The sequence below is a fragment of the Topomyia yanbarensis genome, chromosome 2 (assembly GCF_030247195.1).
Source record: "Topomyia yanbarensis strain Yona2022 chromosome 2, ASM3024719v1, whole genome shotgun sequence".
Classification (NCBI taxonomy): domain Eukaryota; kingdom Metazoa; phylum Arthropoda; class Insecta; order Diptera; family Culicidae; genus Topomyia; species Topomyia yanbarensis.
The window spans coordinates 324,347,672-324,370,570 of NC_080671.1; the positions used below are offsets into that span (position 1 = coordinate 324,347,672).

Below are 22,899 nucleotides of genomic sequence, written 5' to 3' on the forward strand. Positions count from 1 at the left end.
GAACAGAATCCACGATAACTGCGCTACCGGATCTCTCGGGAACTTCAGTTCTGGATAATATCTTTGATTTCGTCTGCCAAATAATGCCTGCACTTCATAATTACAGACGGATGTTATAGAAAGAAAGCGGTATCTCGAGAAAACAAAAAAATCAACACAGTTAACAATCGTCGTTTTATGTTTGATATCACAATATGACAACACGTCCAAGCAGCCCTTTGGTACTTTTAGTTTCCAAGCCGAAGGTTTGCCTATGTCACTTTCGTCCAATCACGAGCTGGTTCAGAATTGGTTCAAAAACAGGGGACAGAGCTGGCGGATCCTATCGTAGGTATCCATTACAAATCCCAAAACTGTCGATTTGCAAGGACCATTGCAAGATGTCTTGGACAATTTGCCTACTTGGGCCCTCCAGCTGGGTATCGAATTCTCCAAGGAGAAAACTGAGCCAATCGCATAAACATGCGCCGTGCATTGTTCCGCCAGATCTCAACTATTAAATTACCTTCAGGCCCGAGTAAGGTCATCCAATGTCCCGATGCGGGATGTACTGGCAAACCGCGATCTCCTCTATATGTCCCTCGTATGTAGTTTCCTAAAAACCATCTATATATAGATTTACCTGCCCCTTTTATTTTTATTATCATTCTCAGAAGTGTCCTCTTCCACATATATCGTACATCCTTGATGGTTTGATGCAAGTGACACGAAACATCTCTGTCGAAAATGTTAACAAACGTGGAATTTGCAGCACAAACATCACACGCGCAACTCATCTGACGAAGACCGCCCGAGTCTGTAATCGATGCCGTTGATCTCCCGTTAACTTGAACCCCTGTTTCTAATACCAAGGAATTATTCCCCCTTTCCATCTGATTTTTTTTTTGAATTTATAATAAAAGCAACGTTCGATTTTTAAAATAGCAAAATGAAATTATTTAGCTCATGCACTAAAAAATCAAGAAGTTTTCACCTTCATCATTAAGGGGTTATATACAAAGTTGGAACTCAAAAAATCGAATGAAAATTATTGAATATTCACACACTTTTGAAAATATCTGTGCGAAATTTTATCCAGGTCGGAGAACTAGATTTCAAAGTATAGCCGGTTCGCAGCGCGCTGGTTCTTTCGCGAATAAGGTGAACACAACAAAATTAAACGCAATTATATCGGAACTAAGTTTTTTGAAAAGTACCGTTGCGGTGAACGTGATTTCGCAAAAACTACTCATCCGATTTTCATTTTTTTTGAATTGTTTGTATTTACACTTATTTATTCATTTCGTTTATTTGATAGGCACAAATGCGTTAGCTTGGCGGTGCCAAATGCTTTTGTTTTTACATTTTGGATATCTTAAAACTAGGAGGTTACAATGTTGAAATATTTTTTTTTACAAAGGAAAAAAAAATTACAGCTATCTTAAGACTAGAAATAAGATTCAATATACAAGAGAGGGCCAAAAGATTTTTTTTTTATGAAAAAATTTAAAACAAGGGATTCACTTTGATATACAAGAGAGGGAGTAATAGTATTTTACGAAATATTTTACGGTTATCGTAAAACTAACAATGTAGTTTAGTACACAAAAGGGGGAACAAATTTATGAGAAATTTCACAGAAATCTTAAAACTAGGGATTCAATTCTATTTACAAAATGGAGGACAAGAGTTTCAATAAAGAGTAAAAATTATAGCTATCTTAAAACTAGGAATACAGAATACTAATTTGAATTTTTTAACTAAAACTTATGCTTGGTCAAGATATTCAGAGGGTGGCTTATTTCCGCATCAGTGTAGCAGCAGCTGTATCAAGGACAGGGGAGAGACAGGGAAAGAAGAGCAAAACTTGCAACTTTCGCTCGAACGGGGGGGGGGGGGGGGGGAAGGGGGATCAGCGAAGCAAATTTGCGCCTCAGTCTAGTAAGTCGTTGAGTACCGGATTGGCGGATGGTATTCTTCGGACCCGCGGGGAATCCTTCAAAAGTCATCGGACCTCGAGTCGCTCTCGCTTCACTTTCCTTCTATGCAGGCGTAGTGGTAAGGGCGACGGCGGTTACAAAGTGGCACTCTGGAGCTGATCGGTTCCACAAGGCAGGAGGAAACTCTAAAAACGAGAAATAAAAGAGAGGGGCTAAATTGGGATATTTATCGTTTTTATGAAGGTATAAATAAGGGACATATAGGGGAAATCACGAGTTGCCAGCATATCTCGGACTGGTACATTGGGTGGTCTACCTCGGGCCCGAAGGGATTCCTTTAACTGAGACCTGGCGTCACAATACCCGGCGCATACCCAGACAACGTGTTCGATGTCGTGATAGCCCTCGTCACAAGCGCACAGACTACTCTCCGCAAGCCCAATACGCCGCAAATGCGCATCCATGGTGTAGTGATTGGACATAAGTCGGGACATTACGCGAATAAAATCCCGACCCACATCCATCCCCCCGAACCAAGGCTTCGTTGATACCTTTGGGATAATCGAATGTAGCCATCGTCCAAGTTCCCCGTTGCTCCACGAGGTTTGCCAACTGTTGAGCGTCCTCTGACGACAAATACTAAAAAATTCGTTGAAGCAGATTGGTCTTTCGTATATGTCACCATTTAATGCGCCCGCCTTTGCTAATGAGTCGGCCTTTTCATTGCCCGGGATAGAACAATGAGAGGGGACCCAAACAAAGGTAATCTGATAAGATTTTTCAGATAACGTACACAAGGACTCCTGTATCATCCCCAGAAAATACGGGAGTTGCTTTTTAGGCTTCACCGCACGAAGAGCCTCGATAGAGCTGAGGCTGTCCGAAACGATGAAGTAGTGATCTGTGGGCAGAGTGTCGATGATCCCAAGGGTGTACTGAATTGCAGCTAACTCTGCGACGTAAACTGAAGCGGGATCATTGAGCTTGAATGAAGCGGTGATAGTATTGTTGAAGATACCGAAGCCAGTGGACCCATCGAGATTTGATCCGTCAGTGTAAAACATTTTGTCGCAGTCGACTTCTCGGAATTTATTATAAAATATATTGGGGATCACCTGCGGGCGTATATGGTCCGGGATTCCACGAATCTCTTCCTTCATGGATGTGTCGAAGAATACAGTAGAATCAGAAGTATCTAGGAAACGGACACGGTTGGGATTGTACGAAGAAGGATTGATGCTCTGTGCCATGTAGTCGAAGTACAAGGACATAAAACGGGTTTGAGAATTAAGCTCGACGAGCCTCTCGAAGTTTTCAATCACCAACGGGTTCAGAATGTCGCATCGGATGAGCAATCGATATGAGAGTTCCCAAAATCGATTTTTTAGCGGAAGAACGCCCGCCAGCACTTCGAGACTCATCGTATGGGTCGAGTGCATGCAACCCAAGGCAATGCGCAAGCAACGATACTGGATTCTCTCCAGTTTGATGAAGTGTATGTTCGCAGCGGAGCGGAAACAGAAACACCCGTACTCCATCACCGACAATATCGTTGTTTGGTACAACCTGATCAGGTCTCCTGGGTGAGCACCCCACCATGTTCCAGTTATTGTTCGGAGAAAATTGATCCTTTGTTGGCATTTCTGTTTCAGATACCTAATGTGACATCCCCAGGTACCTTTGGAGTCGAACCAGACCCCGAGATATTTAAATGTGAAAACCTGGTTGATCGTTGCACCCATTAATAGAAGCTGGAGTTGCGCCGGCTCACGCTTCCTAGAAAAAACAACCAACTCAGTTTTCTCCGTGGAGAACTCAATACCCAGCTGAAGAGCCCAAGCAGACAAATTGTCCAAGGTATTTTGTAATGGTCCTTGCAAGTCGGCAGCTTTGGGCCCTGTAACAGAGACCACCCCGTCGTCTGCAAGTTGCCTTAGCGTGCATGAATTGGCAAGACAATCGTCAATGTCATTCACGTAAAAATTGTAGAGCAGGGGACTTAGACATGAGCCCTGGGGAAGACCCATGTAGCTAAATCGCGATGTTGTTAAATCGTCATGCGAAAAGTGCATGTGCTTTTCAGACAACAGGTTTAGCAAAAAGTTATTTAAAATTGGTGAAAGACCATGCTGGTGCAGCTTCTCTGACAGAATGTTGATAGAAACTGAGTCAAAAGCCACCTTAATATCCAAGAAGACTGATGCCATCTGCTCTTTGTTAGCATAGGCCATTTGGATTTCTGTAGAAAGCAACGCAAGGCAATCGTTCGTCCCTTTGCCTTTGCGGAAGCCAAATTGTGTATCTGACAGTAAGCCATTTGCTTCAACCCAATTGTCGAGGCGAAACAAGATCATTTTCTCGAACAACTTCCGAATACAGGACAGCATTGCAATCGGCCGATACGAGTTGTGGTCGGAGCCTGGTTTTCCTGGTTTTTGGATGGCGATGACCTTCACTTGCCTCCATTCATAAGGGACAATGTTACCCTCAAGAAACTTGTTAAATAAATTCAACAAGCGCCTTTTTGCAGTGTCAGGCAGATTCTTCAGCAAGTTGAATTTGATTCTGTCTAACCCTGGGGCGTTATTGTTGCACGATAAGAGAGCAAGTGAGAACTCCACCATTGAAAACGGTGTTTCGTTCGCGGTATCGTGAGGAGACGCGGCGCGGCACGTTTTCTGTACCGGGACAGAGTCCGGACAGATCTTCTTGGCGAAAGCGAATATCCAACGGTTTGAATATTCCACGTTCTCGTTGGTACTATTACGGTTACGCATACGTCGAGCCGTACCCCAAAGAGTGCTCATCGCTGTTTCTCTCGTTAACCCGTCGACGAACCGGCGCCAATAACTGCGTTTTTTGGCTTTCATTAGACTCTTCATTCGCCTTTCTAACGACGCGTACTGTTGATAGCTAGCGGGTAACCCGTCTTCCCGGAAGGCCTTATATGCAGTGGACTTTTCCGCGTACAGCTCTGAGCACTCTTTATCCCACCACAGGGTGGGAGACCGTCCATGGGTATTCGCGCTGGGTACTGGTTTAGTCTGAGCTTGATTCGCACTGTCGAGAATCAAGCCAGCCAAAAACCTGTACTCTTCCTCCGGAGGAAGTTCTTGAGTGGATTCGATTTTAACGGATATCGCGGTCGCGTAACTCTTCCAATCAATGTTCCGTGTGAGGTCATACGAGACATTGATTGTTTCCGATGGTCTTGAACCGTTAGTAATTGAAATCACGATAGGCAAATGATCGCTACCGTGGGGATCAGGGATCACCTTCCACATGCAATCTAACTGTAGCGATGTCGAGCAAAGCGACAAATCCAACGCGCTTGCGCGTGCTGGTGGTGTAGGAATCCGCGTCATTTCTCCCGTGTTTAAGATGGTCATGTTGAAATTGTCGCAAAGATCTTGGATTAATGTTGATCTATTATCATCATGAAGACAGCCCCATACCGTACCGTGCGAGTTAAAGTCTCCCAGAACTAGCCGCGGTGCCGGTAAGGATTCCGTGATATTACAAAGCGTTCGGTGCCCTACCGAGGCTCTAGGAGGAATGTAGATGGAAGCAATGCAAAGGTCTTTACCTTTGATTAGAACTTGGCAAGCGACAATTTCAATGCCTGGTATCGAAGGGAGGTTAATTCGGTTGAAAGAATAGCACTTTTTGATCCCCAAAAGTACTCCTCCATAGGGGTTTTCTCGATCCAGACGAATTATATTAAAGTCGTGGAAGTTGAGATTTATATCGGAAGTTAACCAAGTTTCACATAATGCGAAAGCATCACATTTTAAACTATTTAGTAAAAATTTAAAGGAATCGATTTTCGGGAGGATACTTCTGCTGTTCCACTGTAGAACAGTGATCGAATCGGTGACCTCGTTCGATGACTTAGCCATCGAAGGATACGATCGCTGCAAGGAGGGGCCATTTAGTAGTCAACTGCTTCAAAAATGTTTGCACTATAGGGAGAAAACGTAACAGAAGGCTTTTGAGAGGATCAGTAACATTGAAAGCTGTGAAAATTAAGTCCACTATGTCAGAAAATTTCATTAGTCCGCTACTGGACTGAGTATCTGTTTGAAAAAAGGGGACACTTGGGGTTTTTGATGTCCCTGGAAGTGGTGGGTACTCCTTGTTAGAATTAATATTTCCAAGTCCTGGAGCAAATTGCTTCGGCTTTTGTGCATCACTTCCGTTGGATTTATTGATTGTAGTTGGCGCACTCTGAGTGGACGACACCTTGGCACCCTTACGAGGCAACGTAGGGGAGGCTGGATTTCTCCTCTTCCTGGATTCCCCTGGGTTAACCAAAGATGTTCCCTCTCGTGGGTCGTCAGATTCTTGCTCAACGTTAGCCAAACCAGCATAGGGATTTTCGGACAGGACAGATGGCGAAGCATTCTTTAGCATTTCTGCATAAGAACGCCTTGAGCGTTCCTTAAGGGAGCGCTTAATTTTATCCCTGCGCTGCTTGTACGCAGGACATGATTTAAGAGCATGTGAAGGGCCCCCGCAGCAAATACACTTTTCAGTTTCTTTGTCGCAAGAGTCATCCTCATGCTCTCCTTCGCATTTGCCGCATCGTTTCTTATTTCCACAATATGTGGCTGTGTGGCCCAACTGCTTGCAATTGCTGCAGCTCATGACCCGCGGTACAAACAGGCGAACTGGTAGGCGAACCTTGTCAAGGAGGATGTAGTTGGGAAGAGAGGACCCGGCGAATGTCACCCGAAGCGAGCCTGATAGAGAGTAGGTAGTCTTACCTCCCTCGGTGTTTGCGGTATACAATTGCTTGCATTCTAAGATCTTAATCTGTTCAAGAGAGGGGTCCTTAAAGCAGCCAACCCCGTGCTCCAACAGTTCTTCGCATTTCAGGCCCGGTTCGGACACTACCCCATCGATTTCACAGGCCACACAAGGCACGTACGCTTTAAATTCCCGCGTAAAGCGCTCACAGCAAGCAATCGCGTTTGCCTGGTCGAGATCACTCACTAGAACACGTATCTTGTTTGCCCGAACACGTGTTATCTGAGTTACGGCCGGGTAATTAGCAGTCAGATCTCGAGAAAGTTTTAATATATTAACCGGTTTCTCTCCGGTCCGAAAATATACCACCCATGGCCCAGAGGAACCTTCTGGGTACTGCTTTATACGGGGAGCAATGCGAGTATTAGGGGGATCAGGGACTTCCATGATTACATCAGATGGTATTTCGCCCTCGGCCATTTAAGCACGAGGGCAGAGCGTTATATAAACGGGAATGTGTCTTATTATTTGATTACAAGGTAGAGTAAAAGTAGGGAAAAGGAAAGAAAGCAAACGAGGAAAAAAATAAAGCAAAACTTATCTGCAAACAACGTCGATTGTTCCGCACCAGCGAAAACAATGTACTGGATTTACTGCCGGCACCAGCAGAACGGCAGCTACCGAACGAACAAAGGATGACCTTCACTCACTTTACACACCGAACACCACTGTGAAATATAACGATCCGTTCCGTTCAAAGGTTGGGAGACGTATGATGTATTTACACTTGTACTTGAACGGTTGCTTTTTCATCCAAAAATTATCAATTCTTTGCAATGATTTTTTGTTTAAAACTCCATTTTTTGATCAACATAATTTTTTTTGAAGGAAATTCTTTTTTATTGGGAAACCGCTCCGTTCAAGTTTACCACAATACATTTTTCTTAAATAATCAGTTTACTTTTTTGATTTCAGTTGAGCGGTTCGGCTTGGAGACCGTTCATTGCAAACCTCTGCCAAAAAATACGCTTCGGGGATGGGGGAGTTCTGCCAATCTTGAATATTTTTTTAATTCAGCTTGTTTTTTCGAACTTCGAGAGTACTGCCACTACTACTTTCGCTTTTTCGAATAAAATTTGCATTAAGCACTTTAAAAAAATCACGAACTTAGCTCACTTTTTCGCCACAACTTTGTATATAACCCCTTCATAGAGGTATATTTCAGTCCCTAGGGTGGCTCAGCTTATTGAACAAAGCCTATGTTAAGAGTTAGCATATTATGTACTAGACTACCGCCCCAATACCTCAACAGTAACAGTTCCTGGGGGTTCGTTTAGGGCGTATGTTTAAAAACAGGGCATTGCCATCACCAAACAAAATTCACATCAGATTTACAAACCATTTTGTAAGTTTCTATCACAGGGTGTCTACTATAAAGTAGCCTTTGGTATTATTAAATTATCTCATGAAGTATTCAGACTCCCATATGAATCTTTTACACCATCTTTCCAACATGATTGTAAATATTTAGAAAGTAAAAAATGGATCGAGATATAAAAATATTCAATTTGTTTATACTAATTTCCGAACTCTTAAGTTCAATAAAAAATCCAACTTTAATTTTAATTTCTTTCCATATATTGTCAAGTTTACGAGTTATCATTATGGTTATTATGGTATATGTACAATTTATTGAATAATAAGCTTAACAAATAACAATTGACACACTTTTTTTGTTAAAGGGTGTGAGAAATTTTTTTCGAAGAAATCGGATATTAATTTTTATGTGGAATGCACCCTTTATAGCAAAAAGCACCAATTTAGTACTTTTCGTTATGTTTGCATTCACGCCGCTCATTTTCCGGTCCACTTTACGTATAGTGGCGTTATAGTTTTCGTACCCCATCAATGTCGTTGCGCCCCATCCAGGTTGTTGCGCCCTATCCAAGTCGTTGCGCCCCAGCTTTAAATTGGCGACTAACCAGCCAATATTCTACAACAACAGCGCTGGAATTATATTCTATAATAGAATTACAATTTTGTATGTCTATTAGTATGAAATTTAAAAACATGTACGAAGTTATTGCTAGGAAAACTTTTTTACCGATTTTTTCTCCATCATGCAATCACATTCAAAATGTTTCTTTTCTCTTTAGGTTTTTGGTAACAAAATATAAAAAAACCGAAAAAATGGGTTTTTTCGCAATTTAAATTTTTATCATAAATTTTTGTTTTTTTGAAAAATGACACAACATTTTTTTCAGTGTATATTTTTTCAGACGGAAGTATTCATTCCCTGTAACTCGTTCTCAGATAGTTTTGCTGTATAAAATACAGTAATCGAACAATTTTTTTTAAAAATTCATACACGTAGAAACGTTTACGCCCTTTTGAAAAGTTGCTCTTGAGTCAAAGTAATCTTATTACCTGTGGAAAATATTTAGTCTTGCATGACGGTGAAACGTGTAAAGTTTCATTGGAATCTAAGATGGTCGGTCACGATTTTAAAGATTTTCGGACGGATCTTCGTGGAATTCCTCACTGTCTAAGTGGCCTTCGCAAGAGTTTTGAGGGATAAATTGAGTCTTCATTTGTACAAAATTAGAGAAAGTTAAAAATGTTGTATATAATTCGATAGGCAGCAGCAGTGATGCTATGAAATGTAAAATTTCCATTAATCTTCAGGGCATCAATCGGTGTTTGCTTAATAACTTTTTCCACAAGCATCAGATCGTTTCTGGGTCTTCTAGACTTTGTTTCCTTGACAAATTTACTATAAAAATCAGGCGTCTATTTATTTTTAGGAGGTTACGTGCGACTCTTGGAAGAATTAATTTGCAAACAACGTTTTCCCCATACAAAATCCTATGTAAACTTTAAACCGTGGGCGCAAAAATATAGTTTCACCGATCGAACTAAAAATTTGCAGAGTTGTTCTGGAAGCTAAATGGGACCCAAAAAGGTACTCGGAGTGAGATTTTATTTTTTTCATATAACCATGCCCCTCTCTATTACCCATACTCTATAGAATATATCCACCGCCCTTGCATTAAAATTTTAAAAATTTATGTTCGAACTTCAAAAAAATTATAGACAAGTTAATATAACCAGTGCAATGCACTACTGTGAAAAACATATGAAATCTTTACACCCAAAATGCGGATTGATTTACCTGCAAATCAGCAGGATTCTAATGCGAAAATTCAATTCATTAGAATTTTTAGTACCTTAGAGTTTCAAATGGCGATATCTCAAGAACTACACAGCCGATTGGAGAAATTCTTCTTTTCAATGAAATAAGTTCATTGAAAAGAAGAATGAATATGCTAAACTATAGATGAGAGATTTTTGTGCAAAACTGATTTACGTTTGTTATGCATCAAAAAAATCCAATTAAAAAGTTTCATATCATATCAGTAATTTATCTTTATACGTCTTCCAATTTTTGAGATGGTCTCCCATGGGTCACTTATCATGAATCTGACACTCAAAATTTGGTGTAGTTTCAAGATATACAGGGCTCATCTTGCGCATTTTTGCGCCGTTGGTATATCTATGTTTTTGAAAATACCCATATGGAGACGCCCTGTAGCTCATAAATCTTTTTACAAATTAATTGCCTAAACAACATCATATTACTGGAAAATTAGTGATTTTTACTAGTTTTGTCAACCATTTCTGCTATCCGATGAGATTGGCTACTATGATTAATGTTTATATTAACCCTTTAACGACCAACGCATTCAAATGGGTTTATATAAAAGTAGTCGAAAAAATGAAATATGGAATATCAAAACTGATAGCAGAAATGGATTCAGCGACCCAAAATTAGTTAAAACCCCAAGTTTTAGCCACATAGACCAATTTTTATAATTTTGTCATAACTTTGTATGAACAGGTGCCACTGTGCAGCGTATGGTTGTGTATCAGTACTCGATTCTCACGAACCACACCTTTTTGTGAAATAGAGGTCGGGTCTAGCTGAATGATATATGTAGTAGAAATTTAATACATAATACGAGTAGAGCTTCCATCCCGGGAATTTATTTCCCGGGAATCCCGGGATTTTTGGATTTCCCGGGATTCCCGATTCCCGGGAAATTGTGTTTTCTCTTTCCCGGGATTCGGGAATCCCGGGAAAAAATATTTTTAATTTATTCCATAAGGATTAGGTCCTGCGAAAGAAATTCTGTAGGACATATCTTTACCGGCAAACATTTGGAGTGAGCAGTGGATGCAGATACACTATTAAAAATGTTGATATTTTCATGCAAAAATGGATTAATTTGCAGGCCGGTGTACCGAAGCATTTCTTTACAGTAGCGTTAGTAATGCGCATGATATCTCTGCAACCGATGAGCCGATTGATGAGATTTTTTAACAGTTCTTTTAATAGTTAGATCTTGACTAAAAGATCTTGAATGAATGCAATCAAATTAGTAATTGGAATGGCGGCAATTTCTTTAAAAAATCGATGAGTGTTTGTTTCAAAACTTGGGATGGTTTGTAGTGAGAGTGTAGTAATCATGCTTAACGCAAACGCTATTTAAAATAAGAAGTGTTTCTAGAACGTCTGAAGAAATATTTGGTCGGTACATCAAATGCACATTTCGTTTAATTTGTTATACCGAAACTGTATTATCTGTAAATTTTTGGATGTATGAAAAGAAATACATAACGCTGTAGCTATCCAATATCATGCGCGTCCAAACTCTGAATGTCGCTTTCAAGGATGCAGGCAGCATTTTTGAAGGGATACGATCAAGCAATCCAGATACTTGCCCGTATCAGGAATTCGATGGTAGGCTTCATCCATCGCTGCACAGTTCATTGATTATCTGCTTGATTTTGATTCAGAATGATGCTGATCCTACTGCGACGTAAATGGATTCAATATATCACATTTTCTCATTTGATCGGAAATAACTGCACCATAACCTGGAGCAGCTCAATGTTTTCATTCAAGATTACCAAAGAAGGTGCTTGCATTAAATTGATCACATTCCATCGTATCAGAACAACGAATTCCAATTTTGGACAGTAACTCCAGCAGCTGCGTTTAGTATATCGTATTTAGGTTATACTGTAGCCAAGGAAAATCATCAAAAGTTGATGTTGCGTGAACTTATTCAAGAGTTATTAGATGATTGAATGATGTGTAGGACACCAAATCGTCGTTTTCTGACAACTGCTTTTAGGACAGATATACATGCAATCGAGCGGGTTTAAAAACTATTCAATTTATTTATTTTTTTTTTTTTTCAAGAAAATCATTCACCTTCTTATTTTTCTTTTGTATTCCCGGGATCCCGGGATTTCCCGGGAAATTTATCAATTGTTTCCCGAATCCCGGAAAGCTGAAAACCGTCGGGAAATAGAAGCTCTAAATACGAGTCATGTTTTGCTTAGAAAATTTTTGATCCATCCGAAACCGCATAACAGGCACTCCTGGTGGGACTAGGAATCGATTCACGGGTGAGTTGCCATGCTACGCATAATTGTCCCATGTTACTTTTTGATCATTTTAATTTTTTTTCATCAAACAGTCCTTTTTGAACTATATTTTTAGAAAACACATCCAAATCATACGGTTTGTTCGAAGACTTCGTGAAAAAATACCAAGTCTGTTTGCCCTATTATTGAAATTCTATGCATAATTGTCCCACTAACAAAAAAAACCCAAAAAAGTGCGCTATAAAAAATAATTACGTAGAGTTTAGTTAATAAGTACATTACGCTAGATGTCGGGCACTGAAAAAATTTATGGAAAAATACAGGTTCATTAAAAAAGAAATAGCCGTGGTAATATTAATTACAGTGGGAACAATCCTGTAAAGCTCTTCATCGCTATCGTCGCTTGCATAACATGGCGAAAGCATCTAGGATAATGAGCCTATTTTTGGAATGTTTCTAGTGCAGCATTTACTATCTTTGTGCAACACATTGGGTCAAGTGGTAAAGCGACAATTGGGGCACTCGATTCGAGCTTTCGTTGCGATCAAACACTAGCATTTCAGCATGTCATTAGATTGGTTCTTAAGAACGATGCAAAGTTGTTGATGCCAAATTATACACAGTCCATCGAGTGAAGGAAGAGTGGTTAATGAATTTGTGGGGTACCCTCCTAAATAGAGTGAAAATAGGCACTTTACCCTATTTCCGATTGTGATGAAGTGAATAATCTTCCGAGTAATAAAAAAAACTCGCGACATACACTTTTGTAAAAACAATGAGTAATGAACATCGTTTGCATAGATCGTTATGGGACTGACATGCGTAGAATTTTGCGGTTTCCGTTCGATTTCTCGGCATAACAGTCCGACTTAAAATTTGTCGTAAAAACTAACGTTAATTGGATCTCTATAATGAAAATCTGGACTGATTATATTGGAAACGATTGCTATGAACGTAATTCTAGACAATGAAGCTTCGTTTGTTGCAGCGTTTCCCTCCAGATTACTAATACAATTTTCATCTTCAATCGCGTTTTTCTCAGTTGCCAGTTTTGCAACATGGGACAATTAGGCGTAGAACGGCAGTGAGCCGGCCGGGGTAATTTTTTTTGCCACCCTAGTGTCCGTTATAGTGCTTATGCTTTTAACAAAATAGTTGGTTATACCTTGATTGCAAAGCATCCTAAATATGCAATTATGTATTGTAAAATAATGAAAGTTATTGTTAATTCATGCTGTTATTATTATTCAGCTCCTAGGTGCTTACGACACGCCGACGTTGAACTTCTCCATCAGTTCTGGTGACTAATAAATTAGAATCCATTGCAGACATCCTTTTTCAATCCAAGCAATTTCATTTCAATACCAGGCAACTCACTGATCAGCATAGTGTAGGGAACTATGAAATGATTTGGAACATGAAAATCGCAGAAAAACATCAATGTATGTTTGAAGTAGCTGTTAAAAACCATTTTGACACTTTTTCATGATGCAATTACATAACATTACATTACATAACAATTACGCATTTCCTTGTTTCCTATGTTGATGTAGAAACGTGAATAACTTATGAAAAAGGCGTATTATCACAAATTATTTCTATCGAACTCCAGTTTGTTTCCTTATAACGCTAACATTCTTCAGATTTTTTAAAATAATTTTTAAACCCAAGGGTGAAAGCTTGGCAATCCGAATTATTAATCATAAAGCTATGCATTTGGATCTGGATTTAGGCTTTTCTGAAAAATGCGTGTCAAAAATGCATAAGCTCTTTTCAGAAATTAGTATTAGGTAAAAAAGAGCAGAGCTAAAATTTGTCGGTCACACGTCAGAGCTTGACGAGAATGAAAATGTCATCATCATTTTCAGCTTGACAAGAATTCCATCAGAACTCTAAGAAGTTTTTACTTCAAAATCCTGCTAACATTACTACTAGAATCCTGAGTTAAATGTCATAAGAATCTCCAGCAGAATTCTGAGCTGAAAATAAGATAAGAATTCCATCGTAAAGTATCAAAATATTAAGAAGAATTAAATCTGCATCCCAATTAGAGTCATGAAAAATATTTAAACTGAATCCTGATAGAAGGGTTATATGGGAATCTAAAATAGGATTTCGACAGAATCTAGAGAACCATGTCAAGTCAGTTTTTTTTATTTCAAGAGAGAAACTGTCTTCAGAGTGATTGAACTCGGTTGAATATTTTTTTAGTTAACCCTCCGGAAGTCGCACAAATGCCTCACTGAACGAGCAGCCGCAGCTGCTCTAAGACGATTTCGCTAGATTTTCAGAGCAGCGTGCACTGCGGACGGGCCTAGCTAATTGTATTGTTGACAGTCCATCAAAAGTATTGATGCCACAGATAAATCGACGAAAACAGTTGTTCGGGCAAATTTTGTTCCGATTGTTAATTGCCTTTGAACGCATGAAAGAAAATTTAAACGCAAAAAGTTACAGGCTTCTGAATAAGTAACATTCCCTATCAGCCTCCACCCTGTCTATACAAACCATCAATAGAAGCAATTTTTCAGTCGGTCTAAAGAGGAAAATGATGTTTGATTAGTTCATTTTGAACAATTATTGAAATAAAAACTTGACGAGCCCAGCCTCTACCTCAACGAGTTTTTAATTTCATTATAATGAGATTTTTCAAAAAATGTGATAAAAAGCAAAACAGATGGAAATTCAGTTCCGTTTCAAACATGCAAAATGGAGTTAGTAAAATGTGTCTATAAATCAACTACTGACAACACTATCCAGAACAAATTTTCGACAGTATCTCTACAAATTTTAAAAGAACTATTTTAGTAACGATTAAATGGTACATTTAAACCATTTTCACCGTTTTGATTGATCAGGTTGCACCGATGTCACATGTGGCAATGCTATAAACAGCAAGCTGGGAAATTAGGCATCAAATATTAGTACTAGCAACGCATGTGCATAAAATACCACGATCGAATGATCTTTCGAATCTATTGAAAAGTCCATTACCATTACTACGATGCAATCAGACAACATAGCCATTCATAATTGATATAGTATATATGAAACATTCACTAAACAAGAATATACCAACCTGTCACCACGAGCGATAAAAAATGTTTAGATGATTGAAATCTACCGTAACACCAAACACCACCAAACAACATTACAAAGGAGAAAAATCCTCTGCTCCAAACTATGTAAAAATATGCGCTTTAAACAAACGGACAGCCTGGTTTTCATTGGCATTTGTGTGGTATCGAACAGGGATGCAGGCAGGATTCGCAGGAGTTATAGATGATATGCTGTTTCAGTTTAAACTTTTTTTTACAGTGCATATGTTAGGAATAAATATAGTTAGAGTGAGTTGGTTGTGCGTATACGCGAAAGCTCTGCAACAGATCTATATTGAAATGCACCTGCAAAAAAAAGATGAAAAACAGTGGACTAGTGATATTACAAAAAAATTAAAAACCATTTGTTAACCATAGATTAACCATTACTTACTGGATGGAAACAAGCACTTGCATCCAATGCAACGCAACGATGCTCAGACCCTTGGGTTTTGTGCATAGAACACTGATCAAAAATAGTACATTCACGCGACCAAAAAAAAACTAAAGTAAAACCACAAAAGCAAAGAGATAGCTACCGAGGAAGCACGCAAGCCTTGCCGATTGCCATCTGGCCACCGTGTGACAGGTTCCGCGATACGCGCCTGTACAGTGTCTGTGCAGGTACGTACATCCAGCGCGGCGCCTAGCCAGAGCGGTGGACAGGTGTGTCATCCGCGTGACGCAAGTAGTTACGAACATGGAAAGTGAAAGGAACCTTTATACCGGTCAACAAATACAGCGTAATTGATTAGTGATGCAAACGGAATTTATTGAAAACGCTCATGTTTAGGATGAATATTACTTTATTTGATTCCTTCGTGTGGTAAAAATACATACATAGTTAGATTAATCAGTATAATAATGTATGTACAACAGATTGTCGAATGTGCTAAACCTAGGTGTGTAAGCGAATTCATGCAACTCGAGCGGCAATTTGTGTTAAACGAGAAGGTAAATCAGCACTATGGAGAAAGAAATGCGCCTATCCTAACGACTATTTCAAATGAATATAAACCTTGAATGGTTGTAGCGATTAAAAACACGGTGCGACAAAATAAAAAAAAAACGAATGTACTTTACAAGTAAACTAGTAAAGCTTGTAGGTTTGGTCAAATACCACTCAAAGCCACGTTTGATTAAGTTAATATACCCTCAAAATCTTGATTTATAGCAAAAAGATTTCTGCCACTAAAAATTAACTATGCTGTCTTTTTTCAGCCGATTTTAATTTTTTTTTTTGTACTAGAAAGAAGAATAAACCTTTCTAACGGTATGCTATGTTATGTTCTTTTGTTAAAAAATACTGTGCGACAACAATATAAAAATAACCATTATTTCGTCTATTCTTTTTCCATGTAGAACAATTAAAAAAATGAAAATCGGTTGAAAAATGACAGAGTAGCTAATTTTTTAGCGCCGAAAATTCCGAAAAACAGTTTTGTTTTGCTAAAAATCAAGATTTTGAAGGTATACGACATTTTTAAAACGTTGTTTTGTGTAGCATTTGATGAGATCTGCAATTTATACTAGAACAGATGAGAACTACAAAATCTCTGTCGCACCGTGTAATTGAAAAAAAAACTATGAAAATAAGTACTAATTATTTAAAATATAGATGAAGTGTCAATCGTAGAAAACAAAGTGCGTCTCTCGCTCATTACCCTGGAGCAAATGTTCGGACAATTTTCCTCTACACAGGATGAGGGATTTTTTCTCATTCTAAGTGGAATGTCCACAAATGACCCTAATATTCAAGAAAACATCCATATCAAAGATTTACCCATCAGTATTAGCAGGACAAATCTTTGCTTTCGATAAAATTTTAAAATAGTCATGGTTCACTGGTTGGACCACCAGCTCAAGCCGACTGATCTCGAACCGTTACACAATTGGTTTTTATCATTGACAAACCTCAGAGGCCGTGTTGCATTTTCTAGCAGAAGAGCAGGCCACTAGACGTGTATCATCCCACTTCTGCTAGAAAGTGCAAAGTTTATTGTCTGAGAATGGATCAAAATTCCAGAAGATCACATTCTGCCACCTACGATTCGTTTTTGGCCCTATCATGCAAATATGAATTGATTCTGAATTGAAGTGAATTTCTACACAATTTTCGACATTGAACGAATAATAAATTTTCAAAGACAAAACGTTACAGTATTATGAATAACACTTCATGCCCGCCACCCTGTACTTTAGACTGGCTCGAGGTTGTAAGAAAAAAAAAGTTCCTAATTAGCTAGCACTGCCCTTTTCGAGATCTTTATGTGGCCCCAAACGACTGTATAAATTATACGGTGCTACAGTGATTCTGAACTTTTCAAAAGACCTAGTATAGGTTAGAGGGGCATCAAATGCATTACAAAAATTGTTTGAGAAATCTTGTATACCCCCTAATTCTTGATTAACCTTCTTTCGGTGTTGGGGTCAATATGACCCAAAATGAACTTTCAAAATGCGATAACTTTTTAAGTTTTGCACCTAGAAGTTTGGAATTTCATGAATTTTCCTCTTTCACGAAGAGCAACTATTTTCAATAGAGTTCTAAATTTTCGGACATTCCTGAAGGGCACTACAAAAAAGTTACGAATAAGGTGTTAACGGGTCATATTGACCCCGACCCCAAACACAGTTTTAAGACACATTTTTAGTTAAATCTATATGAACTTGTACCCATATTGTTTGTTAGAGTTTCAATTTTCAGTTTCTGATAAATATTACCGTTTTGGCTAGGTTAACCAGCGGGATTCGATGCCGAATGGGGTCATGTTTGGCATGCATGGATTATGCAGAACCGTCATCAGCGTTCTAAAACTAGGTTCATGAATTGACCCATTATACGGATGTTTCAGATCTTTCGGATGATTTTCACGTAGAATCCAGGGTCAACAGTTGAGCCACTGTGTTAATATAATTTTAAATGAGATTTAATATAAGATTACTAGTATATTACAAATTTTCGGGATCAGTTTCATTGATTGACCACATTGCCGCTGTTTCAACATTATGAGATATACAATTATACCGCCGGAATTCGCATCGGAATCGAAATCCGATCGATCGTATCATGTACAAATTTCATATATAGATTCTTAGTTTTGTTTTGTTTGTGTTTATAATTAGTATTCTGCCAATAAACCTGTGATTCATGATGACGGTTCTACATCCATCTATGCATGCCAAACATGATCCCATTCAGCACCGATTCCCGCTAGCCAACCTGGTCAAAACCTATATTTTTTCAGGAACTCAAAATTGAAACTCTAACAAACAATTTGGGTACAAGTTCATATAGATTTGACAGAAAATGTGTCCTAAATCTGAGTTCGAATTCGGAGTCAATATGACCTTATTCGTTGCAAAAAGTTAACACCTTAAGAGGGTTAATAGCAATCCAGTTTTTGGGACTTTCGGCACTAAAAAAATAGCTGCGCTGTCATTTTTCAACCTATTTGCGATTTTTTATCATTTTTTAAAAGAAGACAAATAAACCTTTCCAACGGTATGCTATATGATGCAGTTTTGTAAAAACTAATGTACAATTTTTGGACAACAATATGAAAATTGTGAATTTTTCGAGATTTTTTCATGAAAAACATGCAAATGGTTGAAGCTTTTTCCAAAGGCACGTCTTAGTTCTATTAATACTTCGAAAGAAAATATAATTCCGCGTTCAACGACATTTTGATTATACAAAATCGGTCGGAGAATGACAAAGTTATTCAATTATTCCCAAATTAGGAATTATCGCGCATGGACTCTTAAGGCGAAAAATGCACTTTCGCTATAACAGCTGTAGTGCTGATCACAAAAGCAATGCTTCATAAACCCCTTAAGAGTAATGGGTGACAATTCCTAATTTAGGCAAAATCGAATAACTCCGCTATTTCTCGACCGATTTTGATGATCAAAATATCGTTAGAGGCGAAATCAAATGTTCTTTCGAACTGTGATTAGAATTAGGACGCGCTTTTGGAAAAATATTGAACCATTTGCATGTTTTCATGTAAAAATCTCAAAAAATTAGCAATACTTATATTGTTCTCCAAAAATCGCACATTTATTCTTACAAAACTGTATCATATAGCATATCGTTGAAAAGGTATATTTTTCTTCTTTTCAGAAATATGAAAAATTGAAAATCGGATGAAAACTGGCAGCGCAGTTAATTTTTTAGTGTAGAAAGTCCCAAAAAATGGATTTTTGAGTAACAGTCGATCTGTTAAAGGTCAAATACAGCACAAACCACGTTTTAGCGATTTTATATTTTTTGTGATATCTAACGGGGAGCGCAGAACGAAATGGTGAGTTAAGCGAAAGCAATTATGTGAAAAAATCCCCTAAAAGCAAAATTCGAACCAGCAACCCTTGGGACTCCGGTCCAATGCACAAACCCTTATGTTATCTCTGGGATATGATGACATCCTAGAAAGAACATATGATTATCGCATATCCTACCCTGCCTCTAAAGCGAAGTCACACACAACCGCAGCTGTCATTTGATCAATTTAATTTCCCCCGCTAGATACCAAGGCCCGGATTTTCATTATCGTCTGGTATCTAATTTTAACTCATTACCCATCGTACTTCGGTAGGTTACAGAACTAATGAAGACAGTCGATTTCTGGCCCCTTGCCCAGTTAACAGAGGTATGACGGCGCTTGAATTGATAGAATAATTCCTTTTTTTTGGTTTCTGACATAAGTGGCTGTACCTTATTTAAGATTTTTTTTGTGGTGTCCATCCTCTCTGGGATTTTTTTTACATAATTGCTTTCGTTTAACTCACCCGTTGGATCTGTTTTCCCACGTTGGATACCACAAGAAAACCCATAAATAAGATATTAGCACTTACGTCAAAAACCTAGAAAAAAGAATTATCCGTCCTATTCAAAATACTCTCAAAATCATGATTTATTGCGGAACAAAACTATGTTTTAGGACTTTCGGCACTATTTTTTTTTCTTCGCGATCATTTTTTAAACGATTTTCATTTTTTTAGTATTCTGCAAAGAAGAAGAAATGATCTTTTCAAGGGTATGCTACGTTACGTTCTTTTGTTAAAAATACTATGCAGGTTTGGTACAACAATATGAAAGTATCCATTATTTTGCGTTTTTTTCATGAAGAATATTGAAGTTTCTCAACATTTTTATTAAAAACCGTCTTTATTCTAGTAGAAATATAAAGAGAAGATTAAATTCCACATCCAACGACCTATTTATTTAAAAAAGCGGTTGAAAAATGGTGGATTTGTTAATTTTTATCCAAATTTGAAAATATCTCGCATTAACTTTTAAGGGGACGGTCTCAGAAAATTAATTACAAAAACTCGCATATTTTGGCCAGGTTATCTATACATTCAAAAGTATGTGTGTTAACTTTGAAGTTAAAATTGAAAAAAAAAAAACGAAGATAGGATTTTATAGTGCGCCACAATGCCTCACTAACCCCTCAAGAGTGCATGCGAGCAAGTTTCCAATTTGGAAAAAAAATAATAACTCTTCCATTTTCAACCGATTTTGATGAATAATAGATCGTTCGATGCGGAATTGAATTTTTTCTCTATTTTTTTTATTAAGATTAAGAAGATGTTTTAGAAGAATGTTGAGCAATTTTCATAATCTTCAATAAAAAAATGGTAACATAACATAGCATACTGTTGAAATAGTTATATCTTCTTCTTTCCATAACACTAAAAAATCGATTCTCAATTAAAAAATGACAGCGTAGAAAATCTTTTAGTGTCCGAAAAGTAGTTTTTTGGCTGTAAAACAAGATTTTGAGGGTGTGCAACATTTTTCATACATTATTTTGTGTTGCACTTAATAAGAACTACAACCTATACAAGGTCACTTAAATGTACAAAATCACTGTAGCACCGTGTAATTCGCAAGCTTACGATGCACAGAGGAGTAACTGGGGTCGAATCTTGGCCAAAATGATTTACTGCCACTATTGCTGTTATTATGCCTAGTTACTAGTTTTTGGAACAATTTCGTACCTATCTATCTACCAGTACAGAGTTCGATTTTATGTATCCCTTCGAATGACTTACAGTGAATACCCGTTTTATCGACACCCTTGGTTTTTGTTTGGTTGACAAAATGGGAACAACGACAAAATATATTTGTTTATTTCTTTTTAATAAACCGAAGCTGCACAAATATTCTAGCTGACCGATGAAATGGGCTCAAAAAACTGATAAAATCGGGGCTGATAAAAATGAGTCTTCAATGTATTGCTAGATACCTAAAGAGAAATAATTAAAACCCCCTTAAAATATTATATTTCTCGTCAATCTAAAAATTCTTTAACAAATGTTGACACGTTCCTAGTTTTTTCCATATTATTCAGTATGCCTAATGCTGTCCCATCCCATCCCAGGAACCAAAGGAGTGACATTAAGCCTCTTAGCAAAGTCACTCCCACCGATTTATTAAAACCCCATCAAATTGAAACGGTTGTGTACGGTTGTCCACGTTTCTTCCTTATTCAAGGTTCAAAATAATCCGTTGATTAAATTATTCATTAAATGAATAATTTTATTGCCGTATAATTTTGAATCATCTTTATTTTGTACGCTGAACAGTTGGCCTGGCCGCTTTAATGCTTGTGTCATATTCAATATGTGCCACCAACATTAATAATGACAAGAAAAATTGTGGGTGAACGCCTGCAATTTTCCAGGATCCCTACATGTATTGGCAGTGTATGTGTAGACTAGACTAGACTAGACTAGATTATTCAGTATGCTTTTGGGTATGTAAAAATATAACTAAGTAACAAACGACAAAAAATTTGAATTTTGGCCAGCAATTTGTTCTAGTAACTCCTCTGTGCAAAGGTAGCCTTTTCGTGATTTTTTTTAATTTTTCGTAACGCTTTGAAGTCAAAAACCCAATTCACGTTTAAAATGTAAGCTACCATACTACTGTAAAAATAATCAAAAATTTCGTAAAAATCTCTTGTAGTTAGCTAGGGAATGAAGAAGGACTGCGCAAAATTTCAAAACGATTGCTTCACGAGATTTTGAGTTATAATGTTTAAGAATATCGAATATTACATTATTATATGGGAATTAACTGAATAGACTAGCATACTCTATATCGCACAAATACATTTGTTCTAAAAGTATTTTTTTATTCGCCGTGAAAGCGATTATGGGCAAATTAAAGCTTCGAATCTAACTTTCACGTAGAAACATTCAAATACTAAGGTCATTTCAAATTATTAAAAATCTCGAGTAAATCGTTATAAATATCTAAAAACTAACTGTCAAAACACATCTCTATGGGATAAGTAGGATGAGCCGTTATTCACAGAGCACATCTCAAAAGTTATCAAAAGAATAAAAATAGGGTAAATTGGGGAGAGATGCCGCACATTTCTTAAAATCGATCCTGCATCGAAGTTAACCATTCAATATTTGATAAAATCATTTTTATCAATTGCGACAAGTTTCGAAAATACTGTGAAATGGTTTTTTTCATGAAAAAAAATCATCAAATTTCCATGAACATTTAAAAAAAAAGTCATTGCGGGAGAGATGCCGCATGTGCGGGTGAGATGCCGCACCATGCTCACAAACCGAAAAATGGTGGACAAAAGCATTTTTAGCTATCATTGATGTTTTTGTGATTAAGGGTCTTCAGCTGAGTTTCATGAAGTTTGATT

General features: G+C 37.9%; 1 protein-coding gene across 8 annotated transcripts in view; it reads right to left on the reverse strand.

Moving 5' to 3' along the window:
- Positions 1-22,899, reverse strand: part of LOC131683774 (RING finger protein 44-like) — an 85,847-nt gene that overhangs the window by 42,335 nt on the left and 20,613 nt on the right. For 4 of the 8 annotated variants that reach the window (XM_058966058.1, XM_058966057.1, XM_058966056.1 and 1 more), the window contains exon 3: positions 15,202-15,526. The exons of 3 other annotated variants lie outside the window; for them this stretch is intronic. The gene's annotated coding sequence lies outside the window, so the exon portion shown is untranslated. Of the gene's footprint in view, positions 1-15,201; positions 15,527-15,614; positions 15,630-22,899 lie in introns of those variants that run through there. One more of the 8 variants, XM_058966051.1, reaches the window with a different exon arrangement.